The 19,764-nt window shown below is 48.0% G+C and overlaps 1 protein-coding gene across 24 annotated transcripts in view; it reads right to left on the bottom strand.

Moving 5' to 3' along the window:
- The window catches only part of PPP6R3 (protein phosphatase 6 regulatory subunit 3), a 138,830-nt gene that overhangs the window by 77,019 nt on the left and 42,047 nt on the right, over positions 1–19,764 (bottom strand). For 23 of the 24 annotated variants that reach the window (XM_058689907.1, XM_058689908.1, XM_058689909.1 and 20 more), the window contains exon 2: positions 15,751–15,903. The gene's annotated coding sequence lies outside the window, so the exon portion shown is untranslated. Of the gene's footprint in view, positions 1–12,877; positions 12,990–15,750; positions 15,904–19,764 lie in introns of all 24 variants that reach the window. The other variant, XM_058689900.1, reaches the window with a different exon arrangement.

The following is a 19,764-nucleotide window of genomic DNA, read 5'->3' as shown; positions in this document are numbered from 1 at the left end:
TGCTGTTCAACATCACTCATCATCAGGGAAAGACAAATCAAAACTACAATGAGATACCACCTCACACCTGTCAGAATGGCCAACATTAACGACTCAGGCAACAACAGATGTTGGCGAGGATGCGGAGAGAGAGGATCTCTTTTGCACTGCTGGTGGGAATGCAAAGTGGTGCAGCCGCTCTGGAGAACGGTATGGAGGTTCCTCAAAAAATTAAAAATAGAACTACCCTACGACCCAGCAATTGCACGACAAGGGATACAGGTGTGCTGTTTGGAAGGGACACATGCACCCCCATGTTTATAGCAACACTATCGACAATAGTCAATGTATGGAAAGAGCCCCAATGTCAACTGATGGATGAATGGATAAGGAAGATGTACACACACACACACACACACACACACACACACTGGAATATTACCTAGCAATCAAAAAGAATGAAATCTTGCCATTCGCAACCACGTGGATGAAACTGGAGGGTATTATGCTAAGTGAAATTAGTCAAGGACAAGCATCATGACTTCACTCATACGAGGACTTTAAGTTACAAAACAGGTGAACATAAGGGAAGGGAAACAAAAGTAATATAAAAACAGGGAGGGGGACAAAGCATAAGAGACTCATAAATATGGAGAACAAACAGAGGGTTACTAGAGGAGGTGGGGGGGAGGGGCTAAATGGGTCAGGGGCACTAAGGAATCTACTCCCGAAATCACTGTTGCACTATATGCTAACTAACTAGGATGTAAATTTAAAAAAAGGAATTAAATGAAAATTTAAAAAAACAAAACCAAAAACACAACTTGCTTATTCCGTGAGCAACAGACCCGGTTACCCCACGCCCCTGGCCGAGTTTCCAAGCAGCCTGGGAACGGGACGTGCTGGACGATCGAGCTGCTGCAAGGCTGCCGGTGCTGGCTCACCTGCTCCCGCCAGCACCCAGACACCTGGAGTATCAGGGCTCCCCCGGGGCCTGGATTCAGGTATTCGGGGAACTCAAGGGGGCAGCGTCCGCCAAGACCCAAACGGGGAAGCGCCGGGCTCAGTAAGGTGGGGAGCTGCGCCACAAGGAGGGACAGGGAGCCAGGTGCCCACAGATAGGAGCACGCGGTGTCACTCTGAAGGGGGGACGCCTCTGTGCCGTAAGGTAAGGAGAAACTCTTCCTCCTCACAGCAAAGCCGAACGCCGAGGCAAACGTTCTAACTTCCCACGAGGAAGCAGAAACACGGCACCCAAAGAAAGAGCACCGGCGGGCCTCTGAAGGCAGCTCTCCCTCGGTAGCAAGGGGGAAGATCACGAAGGCCTGGAAGGTCCACCCAGGAGCTGCTTCTCCGTTCTTGGCAAAGGCGTCCCTGCCGACAGCTGCCCTCCCCTGCCCCCACTCAAAGGCTGGGCTAACTAAATCGAAGGTCACACTGCCTATCAGAGATACATATTTCTTTAGAGGGAAGCTTCATTATATTTGGTTTCGCAACTGCTTCTTTCAAAGAACATGTCAAAAGCGATCACGTTTTTAGCACCCAGATATTCCAGAATCGTTTTCATTTTTACTTCGTAATTTCTTTGATATCTCAACTTGTCTTTGAGAGCGATAAATAAAGGAATCGATTCCATTTAGTGTGTTTTATATTAATCAACAAGTACTTTGACTACAGGAGTGACGTGTCAAATGGTCCTAACCCCTTGAAAAATACAAGAAAACTGAGGAAAGAGAAAACACAGAGAATAAAAGGCATCAATGCCAAACTTGTTCTGTAGAATGGGAGCTCAACGGAGGGGAGCTTGTGCAGAAAAGACTCCCTTAATACGTGAGGCGAAGCTGGGCCTCAAAAGACCTGCAAAGTTCAGTAGGTGAGGATGCAGCGAAAAGCATTCCAGGCCAGTAGAAGTTAAGTCTGCAAGCACAGAGAACAGGACAGAGGTTTCCAGGAGCTTCGGGAAATTCATAGCAGGGAGAAGCACCTGACAACCAGAAAAGACTTGCAGAAGGCGTGAGGACAAGCTTAGGCAACACGAGACCGGGTCTCAAAGGGCCCCTGCAGGACTGCCCGCACAGCCGCATGGGCTTGCTGCGGGAGCAGAGAGAACCACTGAGGGTTTTTTATTTTTTTATTTTTTTAACGTTTATTCATTATTGAGAGAGAGAGACAGAGCATGAGCAGGGGAGGGGCAGAGAGAGGGGGAGACGTAGAATCCGAAGCGGGCTCCGGGCTGTCAGCCCAGACCCCGACGCGGGGCTCAGGCTCACAAACCATGAGATCATGACCTGAGCTGAAGTTGGACGCCCAACCGCATGAGCCACCCAGGCGCCCCGAGAACCAGTGAGTTTTAACTGAGATAAACACACAGCAGAGACACCCACAGTAGACAGTTAAATAATGTATCTCAATAACATCTAGAAAGAACCAATTCTGAGGGGAAGCAGAGGCAAGTAACACAAGAGATGACTGGAGCTCTGGCAGGTGCACTCAACAGAGGGCGCGCTCCCAGAGGCCGAGAGGGGGAGAGGTCCAGCCTGTCCTGGGTGCGGCCAAGTGTCTGAGTGGAACTGAAACACAGGACGGGGAAGGGAGTGCTAAAGACAAGGCCACGAAGGCGGACGCGGCAGGAACTGCACACGACGCCGACACAGAAGCGGGGGAGGCAGGTGAGACACGGCCAATGAGCAGCACGGGGACATCAGTGCTTTACGTACCAAACGGCCCACAAAGCCACGGAGGCGCTGACAGACAGGAGCCTGAAGAGTGAGCGACCTGTGCAGGAGCCTGTGTCAGCACCCTGGAAGGTGGGGAGCCCTGCGACAGCCCCGCCTCTGCAAACCACGGTATCCCCGATGAGGTTTCCCACCGAATGATCGTTCTGCCTCCGACATCAACCTCCAACATCTGCCTCTTCAAAGCCCGATCTGCAGGTCTCCTCTGATCCTGGCCACACCGCGTGGTATCAGGCGACACAAACTGATGGCTTGCGTCCTAATTCTGAGCTGCCTGGGAAACGCACGACCCTCAGAAAGCAAACGCGACCGCCACACTGAAGCCAACTCCAAACCCAGCACTCGGAAGCGAAGGGCAGGGCGAGAGGTGCGATCTTGTCGCCCGCTTCGCTTTTATATTAAAAAGCCAAGTGCCACCCAAGGAAGATCCAGTCCAACTTTTGTCACCTGATCCACATTAAAGCAGGTAACATGTTCCCGCACATATGAAAGCTCAAATGTACGTGAATCTTTACACGCAATTTCCACAATCGCAAACACTTCAATCCAGTAGATGCAAAAATTTAATGAGAACAAGTTTTGTGTTTTTTTTTAAATTGCAACTGAAGAGTTAGGAAGAAAGAAGGCAAATAATGAGGGTGACACAATGGTAATCAAGTTTCTGCCAGAAGCCCTGGCAAGAAAGACCCAACTGCATCTAGGTGGTGGTGGTGGTGGTGGTGGTGGTGGTGGTGGGGGTGTGTGTGTGTGTGTGTGTGTGTGTGTGTGTGTGTGTGTGTGAGAGAGAGAGAGAGAGAGAGAGAGAGAACAAGAAACAGAGACAAGAAGGGGTGAGGGGAGAGAGTGTGTGTGCAAACAAGCAAAGGTAAGAGAGGTGATATAACTCAAAGTCCCATCCGAAAATTCTCATGGGTGAGGTGCCCGGGTGGTTCAGTCAGTTAAGCCTCCGACTTCAGCTCAGGTCATGATCTCACGGTTTGTGGGTTCGAGCCCCACATCAGGCTCTGCCCTGACAGCTCGGAGCCCGGAGCCTGCTTCGGATTCTGTGTCTCCCTCTCTCTCTGCCCCTCCCCCAGCCCTAGCTAGCGCTCTGGCTCTGTCGCTTTCAAAAATATACATTAAAAAAAAATTGTTTTTAATTTTAAAACAAGAAAGAAAAAAGAAAATTCTTATGGGCTCCAGAGGTTGATTTTCAATCTCAAGCCCCAGGATTCTCTGAATCTCTGAAACCACACAGGAGCATCAGCGACCTGAGCCGAACATGAGACAGAAGCCACGCGTAACCGGAGAGCACGCAGGGCGCTGCCGTCTCCCCGGCGCCGTGTGCGGACACGGGAGCCGCCTTCTATATTCGGCACGACGGCCACCCTCAGACTTCTGGTGAAGCCCAACACCGTTAAAAAGAGAACGAATATGTCAAAATGAAGCACAACTGGGGGAAACTCGGAGACGCTGACACCAGGGTGCACGGGAGACTCAGGGCCGGCTCCTCGTGCCGGACGCTGATTACGCAAGGACAGGAGAACAAGCACGTGCTGCCCGGTGGCTTCCGGAAGCTCCTAGTCCCCAGAGGCAAAGAGCCTGAAGCGCTGCTGATTTACAACAAATCCCACCGTGCACAGACTGCTCACAATGTCTCCTCCAAGAAGCACCACGCCACTGTAGAAAGAGCAGCCCGGCTGGCCATCAGTCCCCAGTCCCCAAGCCAGGCTACAGTCAAGGAAATGAATAGACAGCCTATGTGCACGTCATATTTTATTAATAAAACCATAAAACTACGAAAAAAGAGACAGAGAGAGTGCTTTTACCTGGCACAGCACAGAATAGTTTCTGAGTCTGTGGCTACAGGGAGCAGCCCGGCAAGAGAGCAGTGGTCTGAGAACTGCACAGCCAGAAAGAGCTCCCGCACGGGCAGCCGGGGTACAGAATACCTAATGTGCCCAAGTTTTACTAAGTGAAGCCAAGGGACAGGTAAGTTTTGAGTCCTCTAACTTGAAGCAAGTGACAGTGGCCGCTGTATTATTCACGTATCTGTTAGACACAAGATACCCAAAGAGAACAGCCTCTCCAAATTAGCTACAAATTCTAGAGCAAAACGAGAATGCTATTAAGATGCTTTTGAAAAAAGGAGAAAGGGGCGCCTGGCGGCTCAGTGGGTGGAGTGTCCAACTCTTGATTTCGGCTCAGGTCACGATCTCACGGTTCCTGAGATCGAGCCCCCAAGTTGGGCTCTGTGCTGACAGTGCAGAGCCTGCTTGGGATTCTCTGTCTCCCTCTCTCTTTGCCCCTCCCCTGCTCTCTTTCAAAATAATCACAAATTTAAAAAAATTTTTTAAAGGAAAGAAAAAAAGGCCAAAAAGAAATAGACTGCCGATCAAGAACAAGCTAGCTACCCTAGTTAATCTGTAGTTATGACCAATTCCGTGGCAGAAACCAGAACTGGCAAATTGGTCACGGAAAAAGGTGAAGTTCCGTTTTTCAGCTTTGGCTATTAAGCTTCCATCATCCTCGCCCCGCAAACTTTCAGCAGGCCACGCTCCCTCCTGACGCGTCCGGGGCAGGCTCCACAGTCCCTGGGACCCCGGCACCAGGCCGCCATCTTCCGGAGGGCTCGGCCTCCGTGTGGTCTCGCGGCCAGCAAGCTAAAGGGCGAGGAAAGAACAGCGAACTCGGGGGCTGCTGCGCGTCTGCTCAGGAATGAAAGTTCAGAGTCATTCAGAGAAGGTTCTCAGGATCGTTACAGCTCCTTCGGAAAAACAATCTTGAACCTCTTCCAGCTATTCCACGATAACATTAACCGTCCTGACAGCGCAACCTTCTATCAAAGGTGGAAACACGATTACTAATGGCTACCCACTAAGTGCCCACCACAGGCCAGACTCGGGTCTGATGCTTTCAGATACACCCTCCATCGAAACCTCGGAACAACCTTTCATGGTTTTGTTCTTGTTTTGCATATGGAGAAACCAAGATCGAGAGGTCAGAGGACCTACCAAAGACCAGAGCAGGTAAATGAACTGGCCAGAACCGGGATCCACACCCGCGTCTGTCGCGCTCTGTCTGTGCTCCTCTCATGACAGCACCAGTGTGGGAACAGCAGCTGCGCGGCCAGGCCCAGCGGCAGGTCAGTCTCCCAGCATGAGCCGGCCCCAGGCCAGCCCGTGTGCGCTCACGCCTGCAGACAGCAGTGCAGCGAGCCGACCTGTGAGCTCCCGGCTCTTAGGACTCGCCAGTCAATGGCAACAGCCTACCTGTGCGTGTGAGGTCAAGACAAGCTGGTGGACAGCTCAATCAGAACAGCACGGCTGGCGACACCGGGAGCCCAGCTCTTGTGGCCACTGACTGTTATCAGTCAGTTCCCCAAGATGCCACAGGCTCATCAAAATGCACAGAAACACGAGAATCAGTACGCAGAATATTTCTAAACATGATGAAACAAAGAGAAATTTACTCAATATGAGCTACGTTTTAGATAAAAATTGAAAAACATGACTGGGGCGGGGAAACACCAGGCCTAAGAAAACAGGAAAAGTAGCGAGAGAAACAGGTCCAAAGACTGTAGTTGATTATAAGCTCAACATAAAGTCGAATTATGACGCGACTAATAAGCAAACCAACCTCAGCACAAAGTCATACGTGAATCTCGTCTAGGACTGTGGAAGACACTAATCCTCCTGCAGCCTGCCCCGGGCCGATCACCTCCTTGCCAGGCAATACCATACCTTGTTCCAGGGAGGAAAGAAACTGCTAACCCACATGGCACCCAAAGAGATGACCAGTCAGAAGGGCTCACCACTTGGGGGATAAAGTAACTAGCTCTGGGGCACCCGGGGGGCGTCCGACTTTGGCTCAGGTCACCATCTCGCCATCCGTGAGTTCGAGCCCCACGTCGGGATCTGTGCTGACAGCTCAGCGTCTAGAGCCCGCTTCGGATTCTGTGTCTCTCTCTCTCTCTGCCCCTCCTTTGCTCGCATGCACATGCTCTCTCTCTCTCAAAAATAAACATTAAAAAACAATTTAAAAAAATAACAAGCTTTGCATATCTTCAAGCTCTTTTATGCTATCATTTATAGTTCCCCAACATAAAATGAGAGCCAATGAGTGAAAACTACAGACCACGTGCAGGCAGTTGAAGCAGGAACTTGTTCAAGATCAGGCTAAATAAAGGTTAGGTTCACTAACACAAGCAATGCCCCATGGCTGGAGGAAGTGTGGCCCGAGCCTGGACGATCCTCTAGGAGAGCGTGAGGAGAAGAAGGCTACACAATCGGATGGCCGTGTTGTTTGATGAACCTCTTCTCAAGCCCAATTGATATAAAAGGCATGGCTTTATCTGGGCTGAAATGGAGCCTCGACGGGAAAACAGAAAGGATTACGCAACCTTCCAGATGTTTACCGGGTTGAACCCCACACAATTCTCCACTCCTCTGGCAAGTCTAGCAAGATAGCAATAAAGGACAAAGAAAAAGAAACAATGCCAGCAAATTTAGGAAAAGACAGAAACTGGAGAAATAATTCAGAAAGTCCAACATCCAAGTAACAACGTAAGTTTTAGAAGAACATGTTATAATCCACAACCACCTGCCTCAACCAAAAAAACCTTTTCTCAGAGTGTAAAGAACAGGAGTTCCCCCCCCCCCCCCAGGCCGTGCACATCCTGTCACACTGGGTGCTGAAACAGACTTCTACGGCACAGTGCGAAGTTCCAGAGCATCAGAGATAAAGACAGTATCTCAACTTTTCTCGTGAGGACAAAACAATCCTGGAAATCAGAATGACATCAGCTTCCTCAACAGCAACTGCAGAAAAGAGCATTCTAAGACATGGAAGGTCGGAAAGATTTATTCATGCTTTCTCAAAAAGCTACTGGAAAATGGGCTCCACCAACACGTGGCAATACGCCAGGAGGGGTGCCTGGCTGGCTCGGTAGGTGGAGTGTGCAACTCTCGATCTTGGGGTTGTGGGATTGAGCCCCGTGTGGGGTATACAGATTACTTAAAAATAAAAAAAAATTTTTTTTGATGCTTTCTGTGCCAAGCACTAAACACTTTTTTAAAAATGTTTATTTAGGGGCGCCTGGGTGGCGCAGTTGGTTAAGCGTCCGACTTCAGCCAGGTCACGATCTCGCGGTCCGTGAGTTCGAGCCCTGCGTCAGGCTCTGGGCTGATGGCTCGGAGCCTGGAGCCTGTTTCCGATTCTGTGTCTCCCTCTCTCTCTGCCCCTCCCCCGTTCATGCTCTGTCTCTCTCTGTCCCAAAAATAAATTAAAAAAAAAAAAAAAAAAAGGTTAAAAAAAAAATGTTTATTTATTTTTGAAGGAGAGAGAGACAGAGTGTGAGCGGGGGAGGGGCGGAGACAGAGAGGGAGACGCAGAATCTGAAGCAGGCTCCGGGCTCTGAGCTGTCGGCACAGAGCCCGACGCGGGGCTCGAACTCACAAGCTGTGAGATCATGACCTGAGCCAAAGTTGGACACCCAAATGACTGAGCCACCCAGGCGCCCCAAAAATAAAATCTTTAAGGGGCACCTGGGTGGCTCAGTCAGTTAAGTGTCCGACTTTGGCTTACATCATCATCTCGAGGTTAGTGAGTTCGACCCCCATGTCGGGCTCTGTGCTGATGGCTTGGAGCCCGGAGCCTGCTTCGGATTCTGTGTCTCCCTCTCTCTCTGCCCCCCCCGACTTGTGCGCAAGTGCGCGCATGCTCTCTCTCTCTCAAAAATAAACATTAAAAAAAATATTTTTTAAGTTAAAAAAGTAAAAAGAAGCATTGAGGTGCTTGGGTGGCTCAATCAGCTGAGCATCCGACGATTCTTGACTTCGACTCCAGTCATGATCCTGGGGTCATGGGACTGAGGTACAGGTCGGGCCCCGTGCTGAGCATGGAGCCTGCTTGGGATTCTCATTCATTCTCTCTCTCTCCCTCCCACCCCCCCCGCCGCCCCTCTCCACTGCTCATGCTCTCTCTAAAAAATAAAAATAAATAAAAATAAAAAGAAAATTATTTTCAAAAAGCATGGCAGTAAGCCATGAGAGGAAGACAGGGAACACATGGAACTACGGATCCCACACACCGAGAAACAAAGACGAACCTCAGAAGAAAAGCAACGGGGGACACCTGCCCGGAGGAGCCAGCCCGGAGTGAGGCACGAGGCAGAGGGCTCTGAAAAGGATGCGTCCAAACAGGAGATGTGTGTGCAGGATCTATGTGACCACGCAGAGACGAACTGTACTGATGAAGTCAGAGCCCTAGGGAATAATGGACTCAAACACACCTATCTTTATACCGATTTTAAGCAACGTTGTGCTGTAACTATGCTGGAAGACGAGGGAGGGAAAGAAGCTATGCACGTGCAAGGTGAATCTTCACCCTCACTGTTAGAAGTCAGCCGGTTTTGGGGCGCCTGGGTGGCTCAGTCGGTTAAGTCTCTGACTTCGACTCAGGTCGTGATCTCACTGTTCATGGGTTCGAGTCCCACACTGGGCTTCTGTGCTGACAGCTCGGAGCCTGGAGACTGCTTCCCATTCTGCGTCTCCCCTCTCTCTCTCCACCCCTTCCCCACTCATGCTGTGTCTCTCGTCTCTCAAAAAATGAATCAACGACAAGGTGCCTGGGTGGCTCAGCCGGTTGAGCATCTGAATTCGGCTCGGGTCATGATCTCCCAGTTCGTGAGTTTGAGCCCCGCGTCGGGCTCTGTGCTGCCAGCTCAGAGCCTGGGGCGTGTTCCAGATTCTGTGTCTCCCTCTCTCTGCCCCTCCTCTGCTCCCGCTCTGTCTCTCTCAGAAAATAAACATTAAAAAAAATGAATAAATGCCAAAAAAACACAAAAGTCAGCCAGATTAGAGAAACAGCTCCCTACAGGCACACAACTTAAAACCTGAAAGGAGGTAACTGTGCGAGAACAGCTAAGTGATGAAGGTACCAGCTACAGCCCCTGGTTAAGCAACTGAGGGACGAGGAAGGGAGAAGCCAGTAGAGACGGAGGAGACGACTGTCACTTCTTGTTGTGAACCATGCACCTACGCGAACCACGCACGCGTACAGGATGGAACACTACGAGAGGAAGGCAGACTGACGGCACTGGTGCCACGCCTGGCACTCAGCGAGAGCTCCGTGACGTCACCTCAGTCTGAGGTCGGACGCTGCGGAAGAGGAGCTCGCCTGCCGGGGGTCGGGGTGGGGGGGCGGCAAGTAGGAGGCGGCCGCACACACTCACGAGTCTGAATACGAAACCCGAGCAAACGAAGAAACAGGACCAGCCGACCGACCAAAGCAGCCAACGGCAAGAACCACAGCGGCACCTTCTCCCAGGTGCCCCATCAGGTCTCTCTTCCACCCCAGCCTTTCTGCCATCAGCGTGTGAACCCACTCCAGGGCCCCGGGACACCCAGGCTGCCACATCTGGCCTGCCACCTGTTTTTATACAGCCTCTGAGCAAAGAATGATTTTCCTGTTTTTTTACTGGGGGAGGGGGGAACCAGAAGCATGACATTCTAGGACTTGTGAAAATTCTCTGCAATTCATGTAAGTTTTCCTGAAACGCAGCCACACCGCTCATTTGCATACGGTCTCTGGCTGCTGTCACGCTGTGAAGGCAGTGCTGAGTGGGACAGATGTCTGCGCCGCTCCTCTGCTTTCCAGATCACAATGACACAGTCACCAGTCAACGGTGCTTTGAGTGCCACGTGTGGAACCGTGACACTGTATTTTCTTATCACCCGTGCGTCCCCACAACGTCCAAACAAGACAAGAGGAAGTGGACTTCGCCTGCCGAGCTCCTAAGGCACAGCAGGACGAGGACCCCTTCGTCATGAGATCTGCTGGCAAAGCCCTGTGTTCGTTGTGCCACCGCACCACACCTGTGCTAGGAGAACACAATCGACGTCCACATTTCCAGAACAGGCGGTCACCACAGTATTGCTCATGCACAGGAAGGCAGCATCAGAAAAACTTAAAATTTTTAAATGCTAACCATTTCGGATGGATAGCTCTTATTATTATTATTATTATTATTTGCTTACTTAATTTTGAGAGACAGAGAGAGAAAGAGAGAGAGGGAGGGAGGGAGGGAGGGAGGGAAGATGAGCGGGGTAGGGGAAGACAGGGGGACAGAGGATCCGAAAAGAGCTTTGTGCTAATAGCAGAGAGCCCAACGCAGGGCTTGAACTCACAAGCCAGTAGATCATGACCTGAGCCAAAGTCAGACGCTTAACTGAGTCACTCAAGTGGCCCAGAAAAATAAAAAAAAAAATTTTTTAATGTTTATTCTTGAGAGAGAGAGAGAGAGAGAGAGAGGAGAGGAGAGATGTGAGTGGGCGAGGAGCGAAGAGAGAGGGAGACACAGAATCCAAAGCAGGTTCCAGGCTCCGAGCTGTCAGCACAGAGCCCAACATGGGGCTCGAACTCACAAACTGTAAGATCATGACATAAGTCAAAGTCAGCCGCTTAACCAGCTAAGCCACCCAGGTGCTCCAAAACTTAAACATTAAAAAAAAATTTTTTTTTTAAATTTATTTTTGAGAGACAGAGAGAGATAGAGCATGAGTGGGGGAGGAGCAGAGAGAGAAAGAGACACAGAATCTGAAGCAGGCTCCAGGCTCTGAGCTGTCGGCCCAGAGCCCGACACGGGCTCAAGCTCACGGACCACGAGATCTTGACCTGAGCCAAAGTCGGCCGCTTAACCGACTGAGCCACCCGGCCGCCCCAGAACTCCAACCTTTGAAATGGAAAATCTCGTAACAGAATTCCTTCACAAAAATAAAAACGGAAAAGGAAACTCCAAGCAAAGCTGGTCTCCGAGTGGCCTGTCAGCCAAGCGCGAGGAGGCCAGTGATGGTTTTCCTTGGATTCTGGCGGAGTTCACGGGCACCACCGATACAGCTCAGCTGGTGTTTACTGGAGGAGTCTGAGATGGTGACGAAAAGCCTCTCGGGACGGCCCGCGTGGAACCACCACAGGAGAGTGTTTTCGGAGAAGCTGAGTGAAGATGAAGTCCCTACAACACAGCGGATCCGTGTCCCAGCTGATGGCGGTAAAATTACGTGTAGAGCAAAACACAGCTTCGTGGGGCAAACTTACACACCTGGGAAAATGTAATGTTTAAGGCTCACGGTTATTTCTTTTTACTTTCATCAGCAGGTACTTCGAGAGGTTTTTAAAATGCCTCATGTGTTACTGAGCCAGTAATGTCAACAGGAGCCTCATGTACTTGTGGAGACTTAACCGCCATTAGACCCTGACCTGTCCTGTCACACAGCAAGCAGCTCATCACGGGTTAATGGGGTTTTTCTTTTTGCAACTTCTTGAGCTCAGGGCCAAGACTGAAATTTCCCTGAATGAGAAAAACAAGCCTCAACCACTACTAATGAACACCGAATGGCTCTGGAAACTGGCCTGTGGCTGCAATCTTGATGTTTCTTAATCAATTCAACCTACAACTATAAGGCTAACCAGCCCGGATCTGCAAAGTCTCCACTGTGGTTAAAAAAAAGTCATTTTAGCACCAGCTTTCAGGAGCGAAAAGAAGGGAGATCCCTGTTCTCACACAAGTTTACAGCGGGTACGTTTTCTGCGCTCAAACTGCAGTTAAACAGCATTTTTCAGACCTTAACACAAACGTGAAGGAAGCTTTCCTGCTGCAAAATCCATACAGCTATACACTTGAGGAAGTTTTTCCTGTGAACGGGAAGCGCTTAATCTACGATGTAACAGAATCTAACAGAATTCCACAGGTGCTCTCCGAGTGAGGACGAGTGAGGACGCTATGTACCTGCGGACTAGTATCGGAGTGTGGCAGGAGCTATCTGTGTAAAAGGACATTTCCGAGGATGAAACATGTAAATCTCGTTACAGATCAGCATTAACAGATTAGATGAAGACGTGCGGTAGAGTCTGAGAGGGGAACCGTGGCTCTGAACACCATTTCGGTGAAAATGTTATCCCCTCCGCAAAGAGAATCCCGTCCTTCCCATCAGCAGATCGGTATTACAGAAAACGGAACTCCAATATTTTTCTATTTTTAATTCCATCAGTAAGATCTGTGAAAATCTGCTCTCTTATTATACAAACACTTTATAATATCCTCTTCTTTGCCTCTTGGTCTACAAAACCTACGATATTTCCTCTCTGGGCCTCGCAACCCCTGGTCTAAAGAACCCTATACTTACAGCGCTGTTCCTCTTTGGAAATCCTTCTCAGCCACCTGGCACTGATCCTAGGCCTCCTGGAGACTAATGAGTAACTTCTTAAGAGAAGAGTTCACCCGGCATCAGACAGCATCTGATGAGCAGAGGGAGTGAAAAAAGAAATGGGAGGAATACAGCTAACGGTAAGAAGCATTCTATAAGCTGCCACGGCTAAGAGTCTTTGTCAGCAAAGAAAAACAAAATTAAAAAAGAGAGTGAGAAAGAGAGGCAGACAGTCTTTAAAATGCTACCGTGAGAAATGGCTCTAAATTTTAGCTCTTACCACTAAATAATGAATGATACCTACCATCTAAAAAGTACTAGATACAAAGTAGAAGTCAAAACTCCTTGCTCCTGGCATGTTTAAATCTGCTCGAAGAGAAAAAATAATCCTAAAATAATTTAATGAGATGTTCTAAGAGTTCACAAAGGAGTGGCCACAGAGGAACTGGAACAACACAGAAAAGTTTGACAAAAAAGGTAGAAAGAGAGTGGAGCCCTAGAAAAAGGGGGATCAAATACACAGACTAATAGTAAAACCATATGATGGGGGACGGACAGAACGGGTGAAGGAGGTTAAAAGGTACAGATTTCAAGTTATAAAATAAGTAAGTCACGAGATGTAAGGTACAGCATGGTGGCTACAGTTAATAATCCTGTATTATAGATTTGAAAGCTGCTACATGAGATCTTAAAAGTTCCCATTACAAGAAAAACATGTAACTGTGTGGTGACAGAAGTCAACTAAGCTAACTGTGGCGATCATTTCACTATGTACACAAATACCAAGTCATCACGTTGTACGCCTAAAACTCACATTATATGTTAATTATATCTCAATTTTTAACAGGCTAGTATGTGTAGTATTATAGAAACACTTCCAGAAATCATTCTTGAAACTCTGGTATCACAATAGAAAAGTAGATGATTGTTACAATTTACAAACAGACAAGGGTCCAATAAACATAAAAAAGATGTCCAGCCTCTAAAATAACCAGCTGGATTCAAGCTGGAGGGCTCCGTGGGTCCTAAAACTAGTGCCCTCTTCCTGTCACCCCCAGCTCTGAACCAGCTGCTGAAAAAGGCAAAACGATGGGGCGCCTGGGTGGCTCAGTCGGTTGAGCGGCCGACTTCAGCTCAGGTCACGATCTCACGGTCCGTGAGTTCGAGCCCCGCGTCGGGCTCTGGGCTGATGGCTCAGAGCCTGGAGCCTGCTTCCGATTCTGTGTCTCCCTCTCTCTCTGCCCCTCCCCCATTCATGCTTTGTCTCTCTCTGTCTCAAAAATAAATAAACGTTAAAAAAATAATAATAAAAAATAAAAAAATAAAAAATGAAAAATGAAAAAGGCAAAACGACAGCTCCCGTGCGTCACAAATGATCTTTTTTATTGTGAATCGGCCTGATGGTCGGACCACAGCTTGTTAAACTACATGGCCCTGACCTTCTCAAATCTGAACTCTCGACACGGGCTGAATTCTTCCTGCGGTCAGAAGCCGAAAAGACTTTACCCACAAGGTCAGAATGTAGCCCCAGGCAGAGAAAGAGAAGGGCTGGGCCCCAGAACACACTCCCTCCCCTTAAGAAAAAAAAGCCTGAGGAGAAAAGGTGCCCAGAGGTGAATGAATACTTAGGAGAGAATCCTCTCCATGAGGATTTTTACAGAATAATATGGGGGGAAAGCTGGAGAAATAAGAACCCTAAATATCAGGCCCAGGAGTTGCAGCTTCACTGTGTAAGCACAGAGGGAGGCCGGAGGTTGGAGGAGGGTCATTCAGGAGGGGCTGAAGGAAAGACAGCCCTGGGGATCAGGGGCAGAGACCCTGCTACAACAGAGTAACTACACTGTCTCCTGAGATGACGAAGCCTGAAACGCAGCCAATGAAATGGTTATGCCCACCTGCTCCTCAAGACACAATGGAGCAAGGGGTGTCTGGGTGGCTCCGTCGGTCGAGCGTCCGACTTCGGCTCAGGTCATGATCTCACACTGTGAGTCGGAGCCCCGAGTCGGGCTCTGTGCTGACAGCGCGGAGCCTGGAGCCTGCTGCAGATTCTGTGTTTCCCTCTCTCTCTACTCTTCCCCCGCTCATGCCCTGTCTCTCTCTGTCTCTCAAAAATAAATAAACGTTAAACAAAAGCTCTTTTAAAAAAAATACAATGGAGCAAATGAAAATGGATTAAAAATATGTCATGTCCCCCAAAAGACCCTACTGGGCCATTTTCTGAAGTGCCAACTGAGCAAAAAGTCAAATATGCCAAGTCAACCTCTGGTCTTTAATAAAAACTTTCAGTGAAGAGTTCCAAAATGACAGTAATTAGGACTCACAAGGAGTCAGACGGCTGAGTAAAAACCAGAGATGTCCTGTGGCTGGTGTAAAATAAAAACAAAATAATCTCAAATTCTCTCTCTCTCTCTCTCTCTCTCTCACACTCTCTCTCTCTCTCTCTCTCTCTCTCTCTCTCACACACACACACACACACTCTCTCTCTCTCTCTCTCTCTCCCTCCCTCCCTCCCTCCCTCCCTCTCTCGCAGGTAATGTGGGAGCAGCAGCTGGGCATCTACGAGCAGTCTTTCTCTGAGTGCTACTCCAGCTTGCTAGGCCTGGCTGCTCCTTGGGGCCCAGATTAACCCCCCCTAGGAAACTAGGAATCCCATGGGTACTGCACATTCCAAAACATACCAGAGCAAACTACAAAGGCTGCTATTTAACTTCCTAAAAACACCCCAGTGCCACAGAACCACACTGTACCTGGCCTAGCCCTGGGTGTTCTAGGCTCCAGGGTCTCCCAACAGAACACTGCTCTCCTTGATGCAACTCACGGAAGAAAACGCCTGATGATCTCAATGGTCTTACCTTTCAAACCAAGTTTAAAAATTAAAAGAAAGGTTTTCTTCTCTGTGGCTCCTTGCCCATTACAGGTTATCCTGGTAACAGTTGTCTTCAAATTTACTGCATCAGCAGATTAGCAGGAGTAAAGTGGGACGTGGAAGCAAAACAGAAGCTCTTCTGTAAAGAAAAAAAGCATATGATCACAGCGTGTTCTGTCTGGGTCTGATGACAGCTGTCAGTAAAGATACTGTTTCAGGGTCCTGATTCACATAGAACTACACCTCAGAAAATTGAAAAGTTCTAGTTAACTGCAATTTTTCTGTGGGAAAACAGGGGAAAAAGGCACTGTCGTCCCCCTGCCTCAGCTTTTAACCTACACTAAACAATAACCCAGAAATAGAGACACCGTAATATCACCATCTGTGAACAAATAACAAAGAACGTATGTATTATCGTCATCTTATGAAAACATCAATAATATTCTTATCCAACACAGAGCTAAGTAATGGTACCATACTTTAAAATACTGAAAGCAAATTCGGGGGTGGCTGGGTGACTCAGTTGGTTAAGTGTGTGACTTGGTTGCAGCTTAGGTCACCATCTCAGTTTCGTGACTTCTAGCCCTGCGATGAGCCCTGTGCAGAGCCTCCTTGGGGTTCTCTCATCTTCTCTCTCTCTCTCTCTCTCTCTCTCTCTCTCTCTCTCTTCTCCCTCCCTCCCTCCCTCCCTCCCTCTCTCTACTCCTTCCCTGCTCACGCTCTCTCTCAAAATAAATAAATAAACTTAAAAATATAGTAATAAAATTAAATAATAAAAATAATAATAAAATAAGAATTTTAAAGATTTTCAAAGTATCTCCCTCTAAATGCCCTCAAGTAGCCCCATGTAATACGTTAAAACATAATGTTTACTAGGAAATGTAAGCAGAATATTGAAGTCACTGAAGTACTAGCTAGACAGCCAAATTCTAATGTCAGTGAATCAAATACTACACGTGAAAGGACTATAAACTGTCTTCCAAGGCACTTCATTTATAACTTAACGCTGCAGGAAAAAAAGACTCAAACTATGGACAATATGCTAATGAGAGATCTTGTAAGAATGCAGTCTACAAGGCATTTCACAAAAAATGCTGTTCACGTGATAACCTTTCTTCCATAAAACACACTACACTTAGGTCAATGTTTTCCATCAAGTAATAAATAGAAACAATGCTAACTGCTTGATAAAATGAATCAAACAAAACAGTAACAAACCCAGGTTAAAATGAAAAGAACATAAAAATCTGATGTACTTATGTGCTCCACAGGATTTGTGTGCGCACGCGTGCGCGCACACACACACACACACACACACACACACACACTCTTTAGCGTTTGATTTGAGTGGCTGCAGGACCCTCAAAACTAATCCGCAATCATCTTTTCCAGGAGCCAAGACCACCCACCTCTCCTGCTTGTGGGCGGATCACAGGCTCCCAGCAGAGCTGGACAACCTGCCGGCCTCACCCTGCCCCACACACCCATTCAGGAAGCCAAAAGAAAAATCCCGCTGTCAAAGGTACTCCCGAGCAGTATGAACCTGAGTGCTTAGTAAACAGGAACAAGTATGCCGAGGCTTAATCCACTTTTCTGGAATAATTGCTCCTACTCCTTTCACTTAGGCTAATTAGGAAAGGGAGTGGGTCTATGCTACTGATGGCAAGAAATACAGTTGGTTATTCTAAGGAGGGAGAATATGAGAAACAGGACCAGACGATGGAAGACAGAACGGGCCAGTGTCCGAGTGGAGCAGCGGAACTCTGAGTAAAGAGCATATACTGAATACACGTCGAAATGCCTCTAGATCGACAGTAAAAAGACTACCTGGGTTGTTTTGCCTGGTTTTTCAAAGGCAGAATCTACAAGGACCAGGAGAAGGCAACAGAATTGGAGGGGTGCTGGAAGGGAGCAGGAGGAGTGCTGCCTGAAGAAATTATTCCCTGAATACTCAGATCCCTAAACATCCTCACCCTCTGTCCCACCCCTGCCAGCCCCAGGAGGCAGGCCTCTGAACTGGGAGACCCTGGTTCAGCTGGGTCACACAGCTGGGGGCAGCTGGGGACAGCTTGCCACCCTGACAACAGAAAGGCTGTGGGAACTGCAGAACAAATGCGGAGACACAGGCACGCCCCACCGCCCACCCCAGCCCCAGCCAGATTCTCTTACTGGGCGCCAACAGTCTTCGGAGCTAACGGAACTTGGGGAAAAAAAAAGAAAAACCTGAAAGCACCAAGACAGTGGGCACTTCCCAACCAAGGAGCGCCACTAGTCGCTGTGCTGGAAAGTTCGTAGCCAACGCACCCCTCTTGTGATGGGAGCCTCCAATCTACTACTATTAAAACCAAATGTTTTTTAAAAACCCTTTTTATCGCAAATTTGCAGGACAGTTACAAGAGCAGTACGAGAAACTCTCAGCGAGCCTCCACTAGTCTCACAAGCGACCACGGGGTCACTTTTGCTTGAACGCTCCACTCCCTCTCTGCGAACATCCCAAATGTTTGAGACCTTTCCACAAAGGTTTCGTGGACCTTTCCGCAAACACGCCACTGTGTGTTTCCTAAGAACGAGGATAGTGAGTAACACAAACACAGTACACATGTCACAGTCAAGAACACAGTACCTGTTGACTATGGAGTAAACAGTTCACTTTCTAATCCTGCCAATGGTTTTATGATGTCGTTCGTAGCCATCTTCCCTCCCCTCCACTCAGGATCCCATGTCACATTTCCTTCCACTCCTGTCTGAAACAGCTCGCCAGCATTTCTTAGTCTTTCATTTTTTGATCTTTTTGAAGACTACAGGGTATGCATTTCTGGCGGGAATGAATGAAGTTTTGTTTTTCCCAGAGTATCACATAAGGCAGATGTCAACCTGTCCCTTTACTGGTGACCACTCTGATCACCTGGTTAAGACGATATGTGCCATATTTCTCCACTGTAAAATAACTGTTTTCTCCCAAGTAACCAATTGGTAAGTAATCTGTGGGAAGATATTTTGAGATTATGTCCTTAAAACATTCACGCAGTAGTTTTACTACCCACTGGCAATCTTTGTCTGAATCAACTGTTACTCTGATGGTTATAAAGCGGTGTTTTCTTGAAAGTCTATCATTCCTTCATCAGATGACATTCTAACTTCAGGAAGGTGGGCCTCTTTCTCCCCACTCATCTTTATTCTGTTAACAGTGTGGACTCATAGGTTCTTATTTTACTTATTAATGTCATTATCCACTCTGATACTCAAGTTGTCCCAGATTCAGCCAGTGAGAATCCCTTCAAGCAGACTCCCGTGTGCTTTCCACGCTTTTTGAGCACTTCCTTATTTCCTGGCTTAACAACATGTTCGAGATTCATCCTGAACGTTCTCTGCCCCAGCTCTAAAACCATCCATCTTCCAAGGAGCCCTGGTTCTTTTAGTGGAGAATGTAATGCAGAAATGAAGATCTGAGAGCCAAGGACAAAGCTGGGAAAGACGGTGATTCCATATTGTTCAACTGTGTGTGCTATGTGTATCCCTGACTTTTAAATATGAAGGAAAACCAAAGATCGCCAGATATCTCAGGAAATCCTCTAGCATGAAAAGTCAAGGGCAAAACAGCAGAAAAATACAAGCTGGAGTAAAGACTATACAAGGAAGAGAGAATATAAAAAAAAAAATTGTATCCTCAGATGGATAATACATCCATTGGGAAAAAAAAAAAAAAACCCACAGGATACTATTTAAAAGGGCACAGAGAATAATTAACAGACTAATACAGAAGGAAAATGATTTCTGACCCGGGAGTCTATACTCAGCCAAACTATCAACCAAGAGTACACAGAAACACAAGTCAAAAGATCTACCTCCTACACGATTTATTCACAGAAAGCTACCGTGCAGAGACTGTGCTCCACTGACACAAGAGGGACAGCCATAAAGAAGACAACACAGAATACAAGAACAAGAGAGTCAATGCAGGAGAGAGGCAGAGAGAATCCCTGGGATCCTGGCAGACAAC

Source organism: Neofelis nebulosa, chromosome 10 (genome assembly GCF_028018385.1).
Source record: "Neofelis nebulosa isolate mNeoNeb1 chromosome 10, mNeoNeb1.pri, whole genome shotgun sequence".
Taxonomy (NCBI): Eukaryota; Metazoa; Chordata; class Mammalia; order Carnivora; family Felidae; genus Neofelis; species Neofelis nebulosa.
The sequence above is the reverse complement of the archived record's forward strand: the minus strand, read 5'-3'. Positions and strand labels throughout refer to the sequence as shown.